Source organism: Neopelma chrysocephalum, unplaced genomic scaffold (genome assembly GCF_003984885.1).
Source record: "Neopelma chrysocephalum unplaced genomic scaffold, ASM398488v2 Primary Assembly neopelma1_86, whole genome shotgun sequence".
NCBI lineage: Eukaryota > Metazoa > Chordata > Aves > Passeriformes > Pipridae > Neopelma > Neopelma chrysocephalum.
Genome location: NW_020897748.1, coordinates 703,027 through 723,280, shown reverse-complemented (window position 1 = coordinate 723,280; position 20,254 = coordinate 703,027). Strand labels below are relative to the sequence as shown.

The following is a 20,254-nucleotide window of genomic DNA, read 5'->3' as shown; positions in this document are numbered from 1 at the left end:
AGAGGAATTTTTCCTGCCATAAGGCAAATGGCCTGTCATCAGGCTGTATGCAGACAAATGGTGCTTTGTCACAGTTTACAAAAAATATTTAAAAATATGTTTATTCTGGACAGTGTACAAGCAAACATATGCTTCTACTACTTGAAATACATGCTACAGAAGCCACAGAAACAGTTACTGTGGCAGTGTGAGCTGCTAGGTTTGCAGCTGATGTCAGTAACACCGTGGTGATGGAGAGGAAACATACGGTAAAACTGGATTTTACTGCTAACAGGGACAGAAACATATTTAAGACTACTATCACAATGATGTGTTGAACAGAAATAATTCCCTCTACTCTAATCTGTCACCAAACACAGCACAGAACAGATACATTAATCTGCTACTACCATTTTCTGTTTAAACTATTTTTCAACACAATACTTATTAAAACAAAATCACCCACCAATGTTTTTTGTCATGGAAATCTGAAATGAAACCTTTCAGTTATTAATTACTTTTTTTTTATTAAATGAAATTTAAAATCTTACTACAAAAAAAGAAGTCACTCTCCCACTAGCTGTAAAAATGCTGAGATTTCCTGTTGCTACAGAAACTACCACTTTTGTCCTGATTCATTGCTCTATAAAGCATAATATGTTAATTTAGAAAGTATAGGGGCTGAATTAATTTCAAGCTTGAAATAACTAGAGATGATCAATGTTTTAGACAGACATATAAACACTGAACATATCCTAAGTGATAATGCAAATTGTTTTGATATCATTGAAGATGGATGAGCTTCTTAAAAAATAAAATACAAAATTAGAGCTTATCTGAACTTCTGCCAGCACACAAACAAAGACAAGGTTAGAGAAATGTGGTTAACTTAAAATGTAACCTAAAATGAAAAAGTATTTTTTCTCTACTCAAATACACTCCAAGGATTTGGCTGAAGCCAACAGCAGAAATGCCAAAATTGATTCTTAAGGGATTTTTCAGCACAGAACTACAAGGACTCTGCAGAGAAACTCATATTTTAAAAGTTTTTAAGGCTTATACAAGTAATCAGACCTTCTGCTGCTTATCTTTACAGAATTGCTGAATCTTGTGATGCTTGTATATCTTTTTCACTAGCTTCAATGTCTGTAATACAGATCCTTAAATAAAGTTCAGTGAACATTGGTTGGAAATTTGATTTATCTTTAAATTGATTAATCTTCTTTGAAAATCCAGTAAAAGAGACCCACACAACTCCAGTAAAATTTAACTTAATACTTCTTGAAAATATACTTGGAAGTTCCAGAAGTCTCATAAATATAGTTTGTTGAAATCCATGCAGATGTATTGTAATAGTGGATTTCATAAATCCATGCTTTAGTTGTACTGAGGATGACATTAATTACCCACTGTCATCCACATAGGTTATACATTATCCTAATTAACTGTTTTAGATAAAGTGGAAATGGAAAACTTCATGTATCAGCATGCTGTTTGTGCTGACTTTTATCCCGATGGCTACTGTAGAGATACTGGATTCTTGTTGCCACTCAGTGTCATTGAAAAATACCATTTACAAGCCACAGTGAAATATTTATCACATGGTTTGCTTAATTTAAAGTAATTTATCATAAGTAAAAGTTACAAATATCATAGATAGACTTTAGTTAAAACTTTATATAAATCTTACTGATATAAGTTGGTGTTTGGAAATTAATGTGTCTAAAGTGTATATAGTCAATGTGTTTTGGGGGGAGGAATGTCGGGGTTTTGATTTGGGTTTCTTGTGAGGTGTTTGGTTGCTTTTTTATTTCTTTGTAAAGAATGTACTGGAATTATTACTGAAATTAGTTATAGTTGTGCTCTAAGAAGGTTAAGTATAACAAGTCTATATTTATTGTTGAATTACATTAATTAAAACTTCAATATGTTTCATGTTTTCAATTAGAAGAATAAATCTGTGATGATATTTAAAGGTGTTATTTCTTTTCCATTTACAGAGATACAAAAGAATGTGTATATATGTACATATCTAGTTCTTGAGGTTCCATAGGTTTTAGGTTTATCTTATTTTATCATATTTTATTTTTTAAAGTAATAAGCAATACAAATAACTTTCAAAGTTGACATAGTTTTTCGTTTCATCTGGATACTGGACTCGCTGTTTTCTTAATTGTGGAGGTTCAGTCAAATGTTTATACAGTTCTGCAGAGAACTGAAGTCTACCTGAAACAAGTCACTATCCCAAGGACTCAAAGTACATTCCAGGGAAGAAATTGATGTGATAGTTTAATTGATATTGTCCCCTCCTTAATATTAGACTATTTCCCTAAAGTTTCATGGTCGTGATAACCTCTCGGGTCACAGATCAGGCAGTGAGATAACTAAGCCTTAAGCACTCCTGCCTGACAGGAGAAACAGATCAAGACTTGTATATAGTGCCACAAAATATTTTCTATGACAGCAAGTGGTAAGAATCAATAAGTGAGGATAGGAAAAGTAAGAGCAAAACTAGGGACCGGCACTGAGATGATTTCTTTAGATCTCAAAGATTTTGAGTAAACCAAAATGAGACAAAGTCTTTGAAATAACCAAAATGTAACTGACATTGAATTATCTCCTGTAAGAAGTCAGATCTTGTGATTCACTTTATGGAAATACTTACACTTCTACACAGTGAAAGTAAGAAGCTCTCATTCTGTACAAGAATCATGACTGTTTCACACAGGCTTATATTGCTTGAAGTTGTGTGTAGAATCTAAGGCTGTTGTCTAAAACAGCAATGAGAAGCACACTACCTGAAAGAATCCCTGGTTTGAAACAGGAGCACTGAACTTTTTTTTTATCAAATTGAATGCTGAATGTGGTGTAACATGTAATCACCATTAAGGAATTATCTAAATACTAAATTGGACAAAATATCTAGATTGAATAACATTTTTCATCATGCTTCCACTGGCATAATAGTTAATTGAAACTGTGTAAGGTATCTTTCAAATATCATAGAATTATAGAAAAGTTTAGCTTGGAAAAGACTTTTAAGATCATTGAGTTCAACAATTAACCCAGCATTGCCAGGTCTACCTCTAAACCATGTTCCTAAGCACCACGTCTACACATTTTTTAAATACCTCCAGGGATGGTGACTCAACCAATTCCCTGGGCAGCCAGTTCCAAGGCTTGACAACCCTTTCCGTGAAGAAATTATTCATAATATCCAATCTAAAACTCCCCTGGTGCAGCTTGTGGCCATTTCATCTTGTCACTTGCTATCTGGGAGAAGAGACCAGTCCCTACCTGGCTACATCCTCCTTTCAGGTAGTTGTAGAGAGTGACAAGGTCTCCCTTGAGCCTCCTTTTCTCCAGGCTAAACAACTTCAGGTGCCTCAGCCACTCCCCATGAAACTTGTGCTCGAGACCCTTCAGCAGCTTCATTGCCATTCATTGGACATGCTGTAACAACCTATGGGGGTTTTGTTGGTTTGTTTTTTTTTTTCTCCTTGCAAAGAGTTTGAATGTAAGGAAATGAATCATTATTGATAAAAGTGGAAATAGTCTGCAATTAATATTTCATCAATTTGACTTGATTATTTATGCTTTATTCTTTGCTAGCAGTGCAATCTTCTTTTACAATTGTGCTCCTTTGGGCATTTGTAGATTCTGTTTTTGAATTTTTTCCAATGTTAATGACCTAATGACCCTATCAAATCATACTACAGCATTGCTATAATGTGGATGGAATGGAATGAGTTTGCAGCTGCCAACAGACTACGATTTAAAGAAATAGCTTAATGAATAACACATTAAAATAAATATTTTGGGTTCTGCATGAGATTTTCAAGATTTATGTCAGGATTCATGTCAAGAGATGTGTGCTTCCTGCTGCATGACTCCCAGAGGAAAATACAGGGATGTTTTGGGGGATATTATTTTCAAAGCAAAACATTAATCAGGATTTTCATTCACTTACCTATGTTGGAACCCGTTCAATCCCGATGAGTAAGCCAACTCACATTATGAATTTCTACTTATTAGATTAAAGGGCTTTTTCTGGTGGCTGTGTACTCAGACTCATGACATCAGTAAACAGCAAGGGATCTTGATGAATCACTTTGTGGAGATGACAGGAAATGCAATAAATTCCAAATTAGAAACAATATAAGGTAGTATTAATGACAATGTAATTGTTATGACCTCTTTCTGAACCTAATATTTAAAATTTATTTTTACAGTTTGATGTCATCTTAGAGGGTGTGTAGTCATAATGAAATAAGAGTGATTTGACCTTTGGTGAGAGCTCTAGTGGTACTGCCTCAACAAAATACTTCTTATGTGCTTAAATTAAAAAAATTGCCTAAGTACATTGCTAAAACGGGGCCTAAGTATGTTTAAAAAAATTTAAAAAATAGCGGAGGGGAAAGAGAAGAAGAAATAGGTGGGGAAGAGAAAGCCAAGGCTTCTCTTACTCATATAGTATCATTAGCACCAGCAATATTAATTTTTTTGATCAAAGGTTTATGATATTGAAAACAGGATGTAGAACAAAAGTACTTATATATGCAAGCATGTCCCACCTTCAGCCTGAATAATATGCAACAGGTCTGGCTTGATCCCTTTAGTCATTAGTGGCTGTATTGTACAACATGCTTGCTACATTCATCCTCTGCCCTTTATCTCTATTATCACACAAAGGTTAAGCTTTCATTATAAGGGTAAGTATCTAGGAAAAGGTAACAAATTTTATAAGTGCCTGATGCACAGAGAGTTTCTGTGAAATGTTTATAGCTATTTGAAAAATAAATATTGGCTTCAGTGTTTGCTTGGTTTTCTTAATGCAAAATTAAGTTTAAAAAATGCCAGAATGAGTTATGTGGCACTAAGACCTTCGTACAAAAATATAAACAGACTATTAAAACATATTTCAACTCCCTTGGCGTCATTCGTGGCCGATAAACAGTCATATATGAGTGAAAGGTTCACTGGCTGTCACCCATTTATGATCCAAGTTCTTTGCTGGTGCCACACTGACCAGGCTAACAGGGATCAGCATGTTTTACATGCTTTTTTTCCCCCTAAGAACCCAGGTCATGACCTCACAAGACCTGTGATTCACAATAATGGCTTCTTTGGTTCAAATGGCATTGAGATTGGTGCAAAGAGGTTTTACTTCAGTGCAACTGAATTATAATGCTGAATAAAAGGAAACAAAACACAAACAGTGCACATGCACTTAGGTCAAGTGTGGTGAGAAGTTCCAGCACTGATTCAAAATTGAAAACACTTCAGCCTCTGAGATCTGATAGAACAGAAAACTAGAGACCAAACTCTGTATGGTACCAGGTACTTGTTTTTCTTTTTCTAATTAGGTTTCCACTGTTATTGAGTACCTCCTTACAGAACTTGCAGACCAACCAAACAATAAACACTACACTGCAGTGGATATTGCAATAATTCTGTGCTCTCGTATTCAAAGTTGTCAAGTGTTTGTAGGTTTATGTAAATTAATAGCTTCTTAGACATGGTGTATTTCTACTTTACGATCTAACTCATCTACTGCATTGCTGCTGTGAGCCAAATAATGAATAATATCACTCTTCATTGACATTAAAGAGAGAGAGAGAGAGCAAAATCAAGTATGTTTCTATTTGATAGGGAAAAAAACAAATAAAACACAAAACCAAAACAACAAGAAATTCTTAAAAGATTGATGCAATGAATGACTATGGAAACATCTGGGATGATCCCTTTGCCAAATTCTCTCCAGGCCCCACAGGTACACTTTACTTTTTGAGTCATGAAAGAAGCAAAATTACAGAAAATACCACATTACTTTGCTGGTATTATCCTGAAAATATAGTGAATCAGTGCAAAAAGTGTTCTCAGGATCAGGCTCTAGAAACCTTGCCAACAGAGCTGTTAATGATAAAAGGAGGTGAAAAAAACCCTGGAGTTGGTTGTCTGGGATGTTGGTAACAGACTTCAGAGACTTTTAACCATGTACATACTAGATTAAATAAAGGTCACTCTAAGAATTTCTGGATGTGTTTTTCAGGCAGATGAAAGCTTGCTCTGTCAGTTCTCTGAGCAGACATGAGCTCATTCTGCCCACACTCCATCCTGGCTGGAAGCTGTACTGTCGCAATAAGCGTGACACTGAACCTACTCAAGGACAGGATGCTTGGGCTCGATGCCACATTGACAGGTCTACCCAGCTTCTGTTTAGCTCAGAGGGTGGGCAGAGAGTCAATAGCTAAAGGGGCACAGACAGCACACATCTCTGTGTTAAAAACTGTGAAGGGGGCCTACCAGTCCCATACTTCTGCATTGTGGAATATTTAAGTTTCGATTTTTGGCTAATGGTGAAAATTGTGGACATTTCCGGAAACTTTCCAAACAGCACTTTTTTAAAAATTATTATTATTATTTTTTAATTTTTTTTTTTTTTTATTCTGGAAATATTGTCACTAATTCTAAATAAATTCATCGTAATCTTGTAAACACTTAGTGGTCAAGTTCACTCTGATGAAGATCTTGGTCATTCACAGGAAGAATATAATTTTTCTGGGTGAAATCAGAGACACATTGTAGCAATGGATGTATGGAAAAAGTCCTGCCAAAGATGGACTGGTGAATCAGAAGTTTTTAATGTTGTTTAAACTCGTGTTAAGATGGCTCTTTGCAGAGTCACTGCTCTTCCCCGATACCTTCTGTGTGACCCCTTATCTCTCAGGCAGGAGTGTCCTGGGAAGATGTCCCAAGGTGCTCTCATTGGTCCTTTGTCAACCCCTTCCTTATTTGGCTGTAAACTCCTTACCTGATTTTAAGACCCCCTCACCTGTGATTGGTCCCCTTTGACCCTCCCAAGAGCTATATAAGCCCCCATCCCACAATAAACTTCCTCTTTCGTCCGTCTCTCCCCTGGTGGTCTGGTGAATGCTCCATTGTGGGGTCTCAGGCCACGTGGTGGGGGGCAGGGTGGAAGGGCATACTCCTTCCAGGTATGGACTGAAGCCAGGCCTGAAGGATTCTCCCCCTCCACTCATCTACCGTAACACATCTCATTCTTCGTATTCAAATTTCAACCTTTTCTGGACTGACATTTGAAAGTGTCAGTTTCTTCAGGTTTGATCAAGGTTATGAGAAGAATAATGTCCAAGTGGAGTATTTTGAGCTAGACCTGAATTTGGATCCTGAAAATGTACTCTGCTTTCCAAGTTTCCCAGATAATAGCAAGGAGAATGATACAATCAGGGAATCTGCATCAAAGAAACTATTCCAATGCAGAAATATTTTGTAATCGAGAATTTTACTGAAATTTTTTATCTCATTCTTCATTTTACTTTTGCCTTAACCTTTCAGTTTGCACCCTTAAACTTATAGATGCATTATACTGCAATCCTAAATTGTAAGCATATCATTGATTAGCAAACATTAATGAAACTCTAATTGTTCCCACTGTGATGCTGTATCTATCTGATGTCCTTACACATATCCCTTACACTTTGTCAACAAATTTTCACTATGCTAACCTACATTCTGATAATTATTACAAGTTTCAGAGAGTTTTAACACTTATGTTATAGAAGAATTAAGTGAATTTAAAGAGTGAAAAAGTTACAAGAAAATTATTGTAACATTAAACATTAAAACTTAGTTATTATGTTATTTTTTAATAGAAGTTGAGGCAAATATCATATCACTTATGTCCCTGTGATAAATAGTCTGAATTTAATGCCATATGTTCTTGGATATGTCTGAATATTCTACACATAATAGTTTTGACAACAAAAAGTTCCTCGTGCAGGGAAAATATCCAGAAGCGTCTTAGCCTCGCAAGATCTTTTTATTCAGGAACTCTTTCATGTCAAAGCCCAGTGGAGAGGAAGAAACAATATTACTGAATTCTATGCTAAATTCTACACTAATACAAACATCAATAGGTTTAAGCTCTTTGTAAATGCTTTGACAGAAGTTAAAGAAACAGAGCTCTTCTTGGTAAGGAGAGCTGGTGAAAGTGGGAGCTCTTACCTTGGAACAGTGAAGTCCCTTCACAACAGGATCATATAAATTTCTTAAAAATACTTCTTTGGCATTCATATATTTGCATTCTTAATGCAAATATAGAGCATAAAGCAACAGAGGCTTAAAAGAGAGCAACACTCTTCAGGAAGACCAATAATATAGATTAAATATAATAAAAACAAGATGAGAGTAGTCATTTTAAATTGGAGAATGAAAAATTGGCCAATACCTTATTAAAGTCTGTGCAGCTTTCTCTTAGGTACCACATCAAGCTCTGTCTCCCCCTGTTAGCTGGGGTACAGTTGGTGAAATTTCCACTAAGCTATAACATGTAACAAGTAAGATCACTACCACATTTCTATTGACAATTTTTCTGCCAATACTTACATACATTAAAGAGTTCTCTCAGACTTATGTGCCTGTGCAGTAGCCCTCAGCAAGGATTTCCCTACCCTGTTCTTGTTTGGAATTATATTATTCCCACATAAATCTACTAATTTTTTTTTCTGTAGAAATCCTCACTAGGTAATAAGTGGGTGAGCTACTAGCAGCTGATACTCTTCACTTTTCATGTAACAGTTTATCAATCTGAGTGACTACCTACCATGCAGGAGCTGTGGGTTTTACTGACTCAGCAACAGAAAGGTTTAAAACCACAAAACTTCCTTCACAACAATGCCATAACCAGCAACATGTGTCCTGCTGCAACAAAATTGTTCAGAATTCACTGATCCTCAAAGGGAGTACAAACATAAGCCTGTAGCAGAAAAGAACTCACGGTTTCATAACATATCATTTAATAAAAACCTATTTAATTCAAAATGAGACATGGAGTAGAGAGCATAACCTTAGAAATCCCTCTCCCACGCCATTGACAAGTGACCTGGTACCTACTCATTCACTGAACAGTGAATTCTTCCTGTCACAGTAACAGTGTCAGAGCTTCATTGACCAGCCTGTTTCTCTGCAGCATGGATTGCTGCTTTCTCCTGGTAAGCAACAACTGTAGTCTGGATACCCTCTGGCAAATGAATGCATTAACCAAGAGTCTGTCATTTCTTTTCCAAGTAAGACAAGACATTGTCTCCTACCTTCAGGCTGTGAGCTGTGAATTGTCAGTGGATATAAATGGATGCCTTGCTATTTTCAGAATTTCCTAATGGTTAACTCTGGGCAGCTCTCTGTTTTGCGTGTTGCCTGATTTGGCTTCTGTCTAAGGCACTTATCTATCTCCAGGCATGCACAGAGAATCGAGTGTCTCAGATAGGGTCCTGCAGTCTGTTCCTAGGGTTCAACAGCTTTAATGTTAGCACCAAAAATCTTTTTCTTACCTACCTGTAGGAAAACAAGTCTGCCTTGTGATTAATCACTTCAATTCATTAAATCCGTGTTGATGCTTATGACTAGAAAATTGTTACGAAATATCTTTTTCATTGCCTCAAGTAATCAGTAGTTTGAATTGATGTTTATTTTATTGTAGATAAGTTTTATGGGAAATTAAGATACTTTTGTTCTTGCTCATATATTTTGCTTTTCTTAAAAAATGAATCTAGGAGTCTGGAGGAGGAGATAATGACATGCTCACTGTGTTCCGTAGTGATAACTGTTGTGGAACATATTGGAAAACAAGCTTTTCTCCAGATATGTCGTTGAAAAGCCCTAAAATGCCAAAGGAAAGTTTCTAGAAAAATAAAAGCATAATCAAATTTAATTATTGAAACTTTCTTAGCAAGAGCCTAAAAAAACTGCTGGAAGGAGGTTTTTGCCAGCACATGAAACTGAATATATGGAGCAGAATTATCCAGTTTTGATGAAGGAAAAGTATCAATTTGGAGAAGATAATTGAAAATTAACTCGTTGAGGGAAAATGATAGAGAAAATCAAGACTGAAGATATCACCAATTTGGAGATAGCTTGAAAGATCGGATAATGAAAATAGATAACAGATATCTACCTTTTACTGATGAATAAGTAGATACACAAAAATGGTTAGGCCATTGTTACATCAGATAAATTCTGAGTGTGACCTACACTAGAGGCTTTGCTTTCCTCTTGGAAAACAAGGCTGGTATACAAACAACAGTATACGTCTTGTAAAATTGTATATAAGTACTTTCCTGAAATCTGAAGTAAAGAATTTCCCAGTGTTTATGGAACACCTCTGTCGATTTCTCTCCGTATCTTAGATACTGATAAGTCAAGGAGTTCAGCATTATTTGTGACTAAAATAAAGCATTATTTGTGACTAAAATAAAACATTTTTAAACAGGTATTTTCTGATAAATTGCATTTTTTTTCTGGTCTGACCTTGCATATATGAATCCTTTACAATATTCAGTATCATAATATAATAAAATCGTACGTCTTTCTGCTGTGTCTTTTGCAACCGGACGTGTCTATCTCGTATTGGCCTTTTTAGCCACCAACGCGCTTGCAAGAAACGTGGGTAGAGTCCTTCCCAAATCTTCGTTCGCGAAGCCTAGCCATGATGACAATCATAGCACCATAGAAGTTTTTGTTAGAAGGGATCTTTAAAGGTCATCTAGTCCAAGCCCTTGTAGTAAGCAGTGACATCTTCAACTAGATCAGGTTGCTCAGAGTGCTTTTCCGCCTGACCCTGAATGTTTCCAGGTGATGCCTTAAACCCCTAATGTCTTTTTATTTTTCTAATTTTGTAAACCTTATAAGTTTTATAGGTAATAGAAGTAGATTTTAGAAATAAACCCCTTTCTCCCTCCTCCCCGTAGTATCCCTTAGTTTATACATTCCTTAATCCTTTCACCCCATTCCATACCCCCCATATCAACCCTATTCCCATATCTAGTAGAAGATGTTTAGTCTCTTAGTCAAGGCAAGCCTGTCTTGTTTGGGGAACGCTTGTATCTTGGCCTAAACCGCAGGACAGAGTCAAAGAACTGGGTGATTCTGCTCTCTGTACCCCGAAGATGATGAAGGATGATGAAGAGGGGGTCCCAAAAAGCCCCCCGACCCAATTCCAGGAGGCGGGCCAGGGGGTGGACCAGGCCAAAAGTTATAGGGTGGACACACTTAGGATTGGCCAGATATTGTTATGAATGTAACATCCCGGGCACAGCCCGGGGCGCACGCCGTGTAACATCTATTTGCCTTGGCATAATTAAACCCTTTCTTATCTCACCCCAGCTTACGGCTCCTAGATTTTTTTCGTAGCACCAGCTCAACAGGCATCACAGGGATGTGGCATCTACCACCATTTTCCTCTGGTATTTCACCACCCTCATTGTAAAAAAAATTGTCCTTATATCTAGCCTAAATCTACCCTCTTTGAGTTTAAAACCAATGTCTCTTGTCCTATGACAACATGCCCTATTAAAAATTCTGTCCCTGTTTTTCTGAAGTACTGAAAAGCTTCTCTAAGGTTTCCCTGGAGCCTTCTCTTCTCCAGGCTGAACAATCCCAACTCCTTCAGTCTGCTTCATAGGAGAGGGGTTTCAGCCCTGTGATCTTCTTGATGGCCTTCTTCTGGACTTACTGCAACAGGTCTATGTCTTTCCTGTGCTGAGGAATGATGCTGGATGCAGTACTCCAGGGGGAGTCTCACAAGAGTAGAGGGGCAGAATTACCTTCCTCAACTGGCTGCCCACACTGCTTTTGATGCAGCCTAGAACACAGTTGACTTTCTGGGCTGCAAGCTCACACTGCCATGTCCAGCCATTCATCCACCAGAACCCCCAGGTCCTTCTCACCAGGGCTCTTGACCTGTTCATCCCCCAACCTGTATGGATATCAGGGGTTGTCCCAACCCAGGTGCAGCACCTTTCACTTGGTCATATTGAACCTCATGCGATTCCCATGGGCCCACTCCTCGAGCTTGTTCAGGTCCCTCTGGATAGTATTCCATCCTTCAGGTGTGTCATTTTCACCACTCAGCTTGTTGTTGTCTGCAAACTTGCTAAGGGTGCACTTTATCCCACTGTGTATGTAATTAGTCAAGATATTAAACAGTTCTGGTCCATTATGCACCCTTGAGGGACCATTTCCTATTGGATGTGACAATCCAGCCAGTTCCTCATCCATGGAACAGTCTACCCATCAAATACATCTCTCTCAAATTTAGAGAGAATGGTGTTGGGGGGGCCCATGTCAAAGACCTTACAGAAATCTAAATGGACGACATCTGTAGCCCTTCCCTTGTCCACTGATGGAGTCATTCCATCATAGAAGGTCACTGGGTTGGTCAGGCAAGATTTGCCTTTGGTGCCGTGCTGGCTGTCTTGATTCATCTCCTTGTTTTCCATGTTCCTTAGCATAGCTTCTACAAGGATCTGTTCCATGATCTTCCCAGGAACAGAGGTGAGGCTTGCAGGACAGTGGTTCCCAGGGTTCTTCTTTCTACCCTTTTTAAAATGGATAAAATATTTCCCTTTGTCCAGTCACCAAGAACTTCACCTGACTGCCATGACTTTTCAATATCACAGAGTGGCTTGGCAACTACTTCAGCCAATTCCCTCATGACTCTGGGATACATGTCATCAGATCTCATAGACTTATGTATGTTCAGGCTCTTCAGATGGTCACAAATCTGATCTTCTCTTACAGTGGGAAGGACTTTACTTCTCCAGTCCCCATCTTGTGGGCCATTCACTGGAAAGTTGTGGGAACAGACATTGTCAGTTAAGACTGAGGAAAAAAATTTGCTGAGTGTCTTAGTGTTCTCCTTGTCTGTTGTTAGCACTTTGTCAGTCTTGCTCATCAAGGAGGGTACACTTTCTTTGACCTTCTCTTTCTGGCTGACATACCTTTAGAAGTCCTTATTATTATTTGCATTTGCCGAGTTCAGCTCCAGCTGCACCTTGGCCTTCCTGAATTCATCCCTACACAACCAGGCAGTGTCCCTACGCTTTTTCCGGGATACCTGGCCCTGCTTCCTCTGTCTGTGTATTTTCTTCTCAGCCTTTAATTTGATCGACAGGTTTGACTCAGCTATGATGCTCTCTAGCCTTCCTTTTGTGATTTCTTGCACATGGGGATTGCTAGCTCTTGACCTCTATGGAAAGTGTCCTTAAAGATATACAAATTCTGTTCTGCTCCCATGTCCCTAAGGACAGTTTCCCGGGGGGATCCTATTGGCTAATTTGTTGACCAGCTGGAATTTTGCTTTCCTAAAATTCAGGTTTCCAACGTTACTCTTTGCCTGATCCGTATTCCTCAGGACTGTGAACTCCACCAGTGCATGAGCAACCTTGTCTAGTGGCAGGTGTCTCTGCCCATGGCAGGAGAGTTAGAACTAGATGATCTTTAAGGTCTCTTTCAACTGAAACCATTCTACCATTCCATGATTCTATGACCACCATAGTGCAGGTTGCTTCCAATCTTGATGTCACTGATCAGCTCACTTAGGTTGGTGTCCATCAGATCCAGTATTGCATCCACTCTGGTAAGACTGTCTATTATCTGGTTTAAGAAGTTATCCTCAGTGCACTCCAGGAGTCTCCTGAATTGTCTACAGCTTGCTGTGATAATTTTTCAGCAGATATTGTGGTGACAGAAGCTCCCCAGTAGGCCAAGATCCTGCAAGTGTGTGGCCTGCCATAGCTGGAGCAAAAAGGCTTTGTCATTAGGCTCCTACAGTGGCCTGTAGTAGTCACCAACCATAAAGTTCCCTTTGTTGCCTCATTCTCTGATTCTTACCCATAAGCTTTCAACCTGCTTGTGGCTGTTCTTCAGAAACAACTCTTCACAGTCTACGCATTTACTCATGTAGAGGGCAATGCCTCCACCTCTCCTTCCTTGCCAGTCCCTTCTGGACAGCCTGCAGTCACTGATAGCCACACTCTAGTCAGGGCATTCATCCCAACCAGTTTCAGTAATGGCAACTAGTTCCTAGCTTTCTAGCAGCAAGGCAGCTTCCAACTCCCCCTATGTGTTGGCCATGCCGTGGGCATTGGTGTAAAGGCACTTCAGCTGGGCTGTCAGCTGTGTTACCTTCTTAGAGGAATAACCCTTAATTCTTCTGAGGTATTTCACTGGTGTTTCTTGGTTCCTATTACCTCAGGAGCCCCTGGCTCCCCTTCTTAAGAATTCAGCTCTACTACACTGTAGCCAGCATGTTTCACTGCATTCTCATGATATCCCCTAACAAAGAAGAAGAAAACCTCCTGCTTCAGTATAGTCATGGCTATTGTATATTGAACCATAAATGAATGTTATGTAGTTAGAGGTGGGAAATGATTAGCTGCAGATGGATAGTATATATAGGGATTTATGTGGATTAAGAGAATTTTTTTTATTCATAAATTCTGTAAGTACATTTACATCAACTTTCAGTCAGATGAATCATTATATTTCATTTCTGCTTACATTTGGAGATAGTGCATGGACTGCCAGTGAGTTTTAGTCACTGATATAACATAGCAACACTGGCCTCATTCCAGAAAGATCACTGGTTAATAGGCATTGAATTGAATCCCTGCACTTCTAGTAGTTAGACTTCATGGAATATTACTGGGCTGACAATGTTGGTAAATAAAATAAAAATGTTTCAGCCAGGTGTTTATACATACATAGAGATATTACATCTTTTCTTCCATATTAACCATTTTATACCATTGGTATAAAATATATGAAATATATTTTCAAATCATAGAAAGTATGCATACCGCAGATATCATTCTGTCTGTGAATAGGATTTTGCATAGATATTTCCTCTGAAATAGACTTACAAATTGAATTTCTAGCTTCCAAAGAAAAGTGAATTACTATGGGCTTAAATTTTTTCACCATGTCTATTTTTTTAATTATTCTGCAATTTTCATATTTGGCGGGAAAAATACTGGAGTCTGGACACAGGACTGGGTCTCAAGAGGATCTGTGTTTGTTATTTTTCCTTTTCTACATATTTTCTATGTGTTCCCCAGTGTACTTTTTCTTCCTCATTTGAGAGTAGATTCTTTGAAGGTTTACTGTGGTAGAAATAACACAGAGGAAGTGAAGCAGATGGCTCAAAAAACAAGTCAGGATGATTCCCTGTTTTACCTAAAAACTTAAGTGACACAAAAGAAAATGTTATTTGCAGCAAATACATCACTGAAAAGCCTGGTTAATAAAGAACCACACCAATATGTAAAAGTGAGATTTTGTACACTGAGGAAGTGACAATGGCCCGTTTATGTCCTGCTTCTGAAATAGTAGTACTATGTGGAATATGGTTTTTAATTAAAGATAAATAAAACCAGCTGTCCCCATAAAAGTTGTACTCACAAATAATACTTATTTTACTACCTATTACAGCATTTTCATTAGTACAGTTTAAAAGACTGAACAAACAAATATATCAAAGATGATATTCAAGTTAGGATGTTCTCTGTCTGTCGGGGGTTGACAGAGAACCCGTCAGCAGCCTGGCACTTATCGACGAAGCAGTCGATGTTGACCAGATCAAAGTGTACCCCTGAGATGGACTGAAAGAGAGGACTGAGGCCCTGATCCTGACAATATACTGATGCATCCTGAAGAAGCTGTCCTGTGAGAACAGGAAGATTGTCTCATGAGAACAGAGACCTGTTTTGAACAAGAGTGGTCGGGAAAAACATCAGCATGAGAGAAAAATAAGAGCAGGTGCTCGGGACTGTTGTGGGAACCTCACAGGGCTGTTTTGAGAAAGAGCAAAGTTGTTGTGAGAAAGTAGAGTTTAGAAAATGCACCTATTAGCTGTAAGAATTCTGGTGTGTGAGTTTGAACTGTCCTATCCGTGTGGATTACGTGTGTTCAAAAACTGTACTTAAAGGGACTGCTAAGCAGCCCCGGTGTGCTTTCTTTTTCCTGGAAATAAACTTTGTTGGAACCTTTTTTATGTCGCACGGCCGTTCCTACCGCGACATCTGTCCATCATCAGATTTCACCTATATCTACAGCAGTCACTGTGCTGAGCAGCACAGTCTCACAATTTAATTATATTTCTCTATGGATAGGATCAAAGTTAGTGAGTCATTGCAGCAATAGAAAGCTTTTCCAAATGAAAGAATTATTAAATACCAGAATATTTTGTTTTAAGGAGGTATCTATTAAACCTCCCTAAGGGTTCTGAGATACAAAAAGCTCAGCCAATTAAAAATTGGAATTCCACCATTCTCCATCCCATTCTTTGTTTGGAAATATTTCTCTTGTATCATGAGTAGCAAAACCAGATATATGTGCAAGTTGAAATTACTAATGTTGAAAATTCAGCATCAGTATATCTGTTTTCATTAACTAATATGTAGGATTATGAACTGTGGTTCCTGAAATCCTGACACACGGTTACTCTTCCTGTTTAATTCTGGAGGGTCTGAGGACATAGGTCAGAGCATCAGTGTGTCATAGCTGCATAGCTCCTGAAAACATCAAACAATGTCAACAGACTATCTAGAGTGGGCTAGGCAGAGTCTACACAGGAAAAGAGGAGAGGTTGTGTGTCTTCTAGGATTCTCTTTCAACTCATGTTTTTATAGTTGTATGAATATCTCTTAATCAAATTAAGAAACACTTCACTAAATGGGAGATGTGCAAGATCTGACTCTTCTTACTCTATGTAGATTTTACTTACCACAGTGTAAGACTGCAAAGAGACTGACAGAAATATTTTCATCATATTTACAGACAGCCTCTGTGTAATCATCCTGTGGAGACAGGAAAACTAAGGATGTTCTAAAAGAAATAAATCATTTAGATACTGTTATTGAAGCTTTCACATGTGGTGCAACATTGATTTTCCTGTTCAGTTGTCATTTATCTTTATACATTTACTGCTTCAGTGATTCTGTGAGGCCTTGAAAACAGCATACGGGCCTACATACCAGGTACAAAGCCCCCTACTCAGCGCAGATGGTCAAATGCTTCTAACAGATAAAACCTCCATTCTGAATCGATGGTCTGAACACTTTCAGACTCTTTTCAGTACTAGTCATGTAGTTCAAGACACAGTAATTCAGAACATTACACAACAACCAGTGAAGAATTAATTGGATATTGTCCCTACTATGGGAGAAAATCTTAAGGCCATACAGCAGGTGAAAACAGGCAAGGCAGCTGAGGTTGATGGAATTCCACCTGAAGTCTGGAAGCATGGGGTCCAAGCACTCCATGCTAAATTTCACAAGTTTGTGGTGTGGTTTGTAGTTGGGAATGAGGTGAACTACCATCAGACCTTCGTGATGTAGTTATCATCACCTTGTATAAGAAGAAAGGAGATAAATCAGACTGTTCAAATTACCATGGTATTACTTTGTTCTCCATTGCTGGCAAAATCCTGGCAAGAATACTCTTAAACAGACTAATACCCGCTATAGCAGAAGAACTTCTACCTGAAAGCCGATGTGGTTTTAGAGCCAACAGGATCACAGACATGGTATTTGTTCTCAGACAACTGCAAGAGAAGTGTAGGGAACAGAACAAAGGTCTCTATGTAACCTTTGTCGACCTCACCAAGGCTTTCGATACTGTGAGCAGAAAAGGTCTATGGCAGATTTTGGAACGTTTAGGATGTCCCCCCAAGTTCCTTAAAATGATCATCTCACTCCACGAGGATCAGCGCGGCCAAGTCAGATATGGTGATGCACTTTCTGAGCCCTTTCTAATAACCAATGGTGTGAAACAAGGCTGCATTCTTGCACCAACCCTATTCACAACCTTTTTCAGCATGATGCTCCAAAGGGCCACAGCAGACCTCGATGATGAAGATGGTATCTACATTCGATACCATACTGATGGAAGCCTATTCAACCTAAGGCAACTGAAGGCCCACACTAAGACCTTAAATCATCTTGTCCGGGAGCTCCTTTACAGTGACAACGCCACCCTTGCCACCCACACAGAAGCAGCCCTGCAGCATTTAACATCCTGTTTTGCAGAGGCTGTTGGGCTTTTTGGGCTGGAAGTCAGCTTAAAGAAGACAGAAGTTCTCTATCAACCTGCACCTCAGGAAGTCTTTCATCATCCCCATATCACCATTGGCCAATCAGAACTCAAATCAGTCCAGCAGTTTAACTACCTAGGTAGCCTCATCTCCTCGGATGGTAAGATTGACAGAGAGATAGACAACAGGTTAGCAAAGGCATATAGAGCTTTTGGAAAACTCCATAAAAGAGTCTGGCGAAATAAACACTTGAAGAAAAGTACAAAGATCAGTGTTTACAGAGCCATAGTGCTGTCTACTCTTTTATATGGATCCGAATCATGGGTCATCTACTGCCACCACCTGCGACTCTTAGAACGCTTCCATCAACACTGCCTCCGTACAATCCTAAACATCCACTGGTCAGATTATGTGACCAATACATCTGTTCTAGAACAAGCAGCAGTCACAAGTATTGAGGCCATGTTGCTGAGAACACTGCATTGGGCAGGACACGTCTCCAGGATGAAGGACCACCGCCTCCCTAAGATCTTGCTTTATGGTGAACTTGCCACTGGCTGCTGCAAAAGAGGATCCCTGAAGAGAAGATACAAGGACTCCTTGAAACAACATCTCAGCCTTGGTCATATTGATCAACATAACTGGTCTACTCTGGCCTCCAATCGGGAGGTCTGGAGACACACTATCTATAACACTGCTGCTTCCTTTGAGAAGGCACGCAGGATCACTCTCGAGGAGAAAAGACAACGCAGAAAGAATCATGTCTTGCCGATACCACCTAGGGAGTCTTTCTGCTGTGCCTTTTGCAACCGGACTTGTCTATCTTGTATTGGCCTTTTTAGCCACCGGCGCTCTTGTAGCAAGTGTGGGTAGAGCCCTTCCGAAACCTTCATTCGCAAAGCCTAGCCATGATGATCCACCTTCTCATCTCAACCTTCTTCCCAGTCATCATCTGGGATAAATAGATTTTATTTTGCATTCCCAGCAAACCTTTTGGAGCTGTCTCATTTAGAAAGAAAACTGAGTAAATTTGAACTTACATATGTTCAGCATTACTCTTTTTAATCATAGATTCTGTAGGCTAATAAAAAGTAGTAAAGAGAATACAAACAGTTCAGAGGAAAAACAGAACCCTTCTGAAATCACCAGCTGGGAGTTATCCAGACTGAATCAAACTTCGTATAAGGTTGGGGCTGGATTTTGGAAAAACAGTATGAAAATGATTTTCCATATTTTATCAAGTAAATTTTATCACTTCATGGTATTTTTCTTTTAAATGTACTGTATTCAGATATGATACCTGGAACCTTATATTTTTTTCATGTCTTCCAAAAGTACACTTCTTGAGCTTTTCCTTTTATTTCAATGCCCTTTCTCCATTTCAGATCTCCTTAATCCACTGTCCAGACCAGCTTAGAAACTTGTCTCTTTACTGGTTATTATTACTTAGTGAACTTATATTATTTGAAACTAATGTGAGTTTAGCCAGCCTACAATTACTTATTTTTGCTAACTGAAACAACATTTAATGTGATTAATTATAAAAAAATCCTAAGAGCTTCCAAAATAGGAAAGCATCTAGTTTGTTTGGCAAAATTATTTCAAATAACAGCAACTAAAGTTTTGAAAAGGTATGTAGTTCTGTGTTTGAGGCACTGAAAGCAAACATGGCAAACACCCGACAATTGTGAAGGAAAGGCACTGAGAGCAGGAGTTTGGGAGCTGTGGTTTTCAACTTCAGAGGAATCATGTAAATCCTTCACGGCAGCTCCTCAGATAAAGGGAAAACAGCATTCTCTGAAGGGTGGCCAGCTGTTTAGGACTCAATAATCAGGTTTTTATTCAGTCAGCCTTCTGGAGTTGCTTCTATCACAGATAGTGATGCTGGCAAGCAAAATAAAGAGTTTTTATGTCATAGGATGCATTCTTGTAATAATGGATATTCCTTTCTGTATGTAGGAGCTAAACTCTTACTGATTGCTTCTAAATGTAGCTTTTTCACTTCTACACCATGCAGTACTGTGCTGTGAGAAACCCCAGAGTGGCACTGCTTTGTGTCCCACTTGGGCAGAGCCCTGTCAGCAGAAAGAGCAAATTGCTCTCACTTCCAGTTCTCTGGGGCCTTGGGGGAAGGGAGGCAATCAGCGTTTCTGAGAATCATGTTACTTGAATTTAAAGATCTGAATACCAACCTAGCTCCACATGCTATGACTTGAATGTTTGTATTTACAGTATATTTGTTTCTCTCCTAAATCTTATGCTAACTAGATGTGCAGTAATAAATAATTTGGGATATATTTATGGGTTTCATTCTCTTTTTCCAGCATTGTACTGCCTGTTCAGATGAAACAATGATTAAAAAAAAATTAAATCAGTTACTTA

The 20,254-nt window shown here is 38.7% G+C and overlaps 1 protein-coding gene across 2 annotated transcripts in view; it reads right to left on the bottom strand.

Annotated features, from left to right (window-relative positions):
- The window catches only part of ANGPT1 (angiopoietin 1), a 159,333-nt gene that overhangs the window by 19,565 nt on the left and 119,514 nt on the right, over nucleotides 1-20,254 (bottom strand). The window lies entirely within an intron of this gene.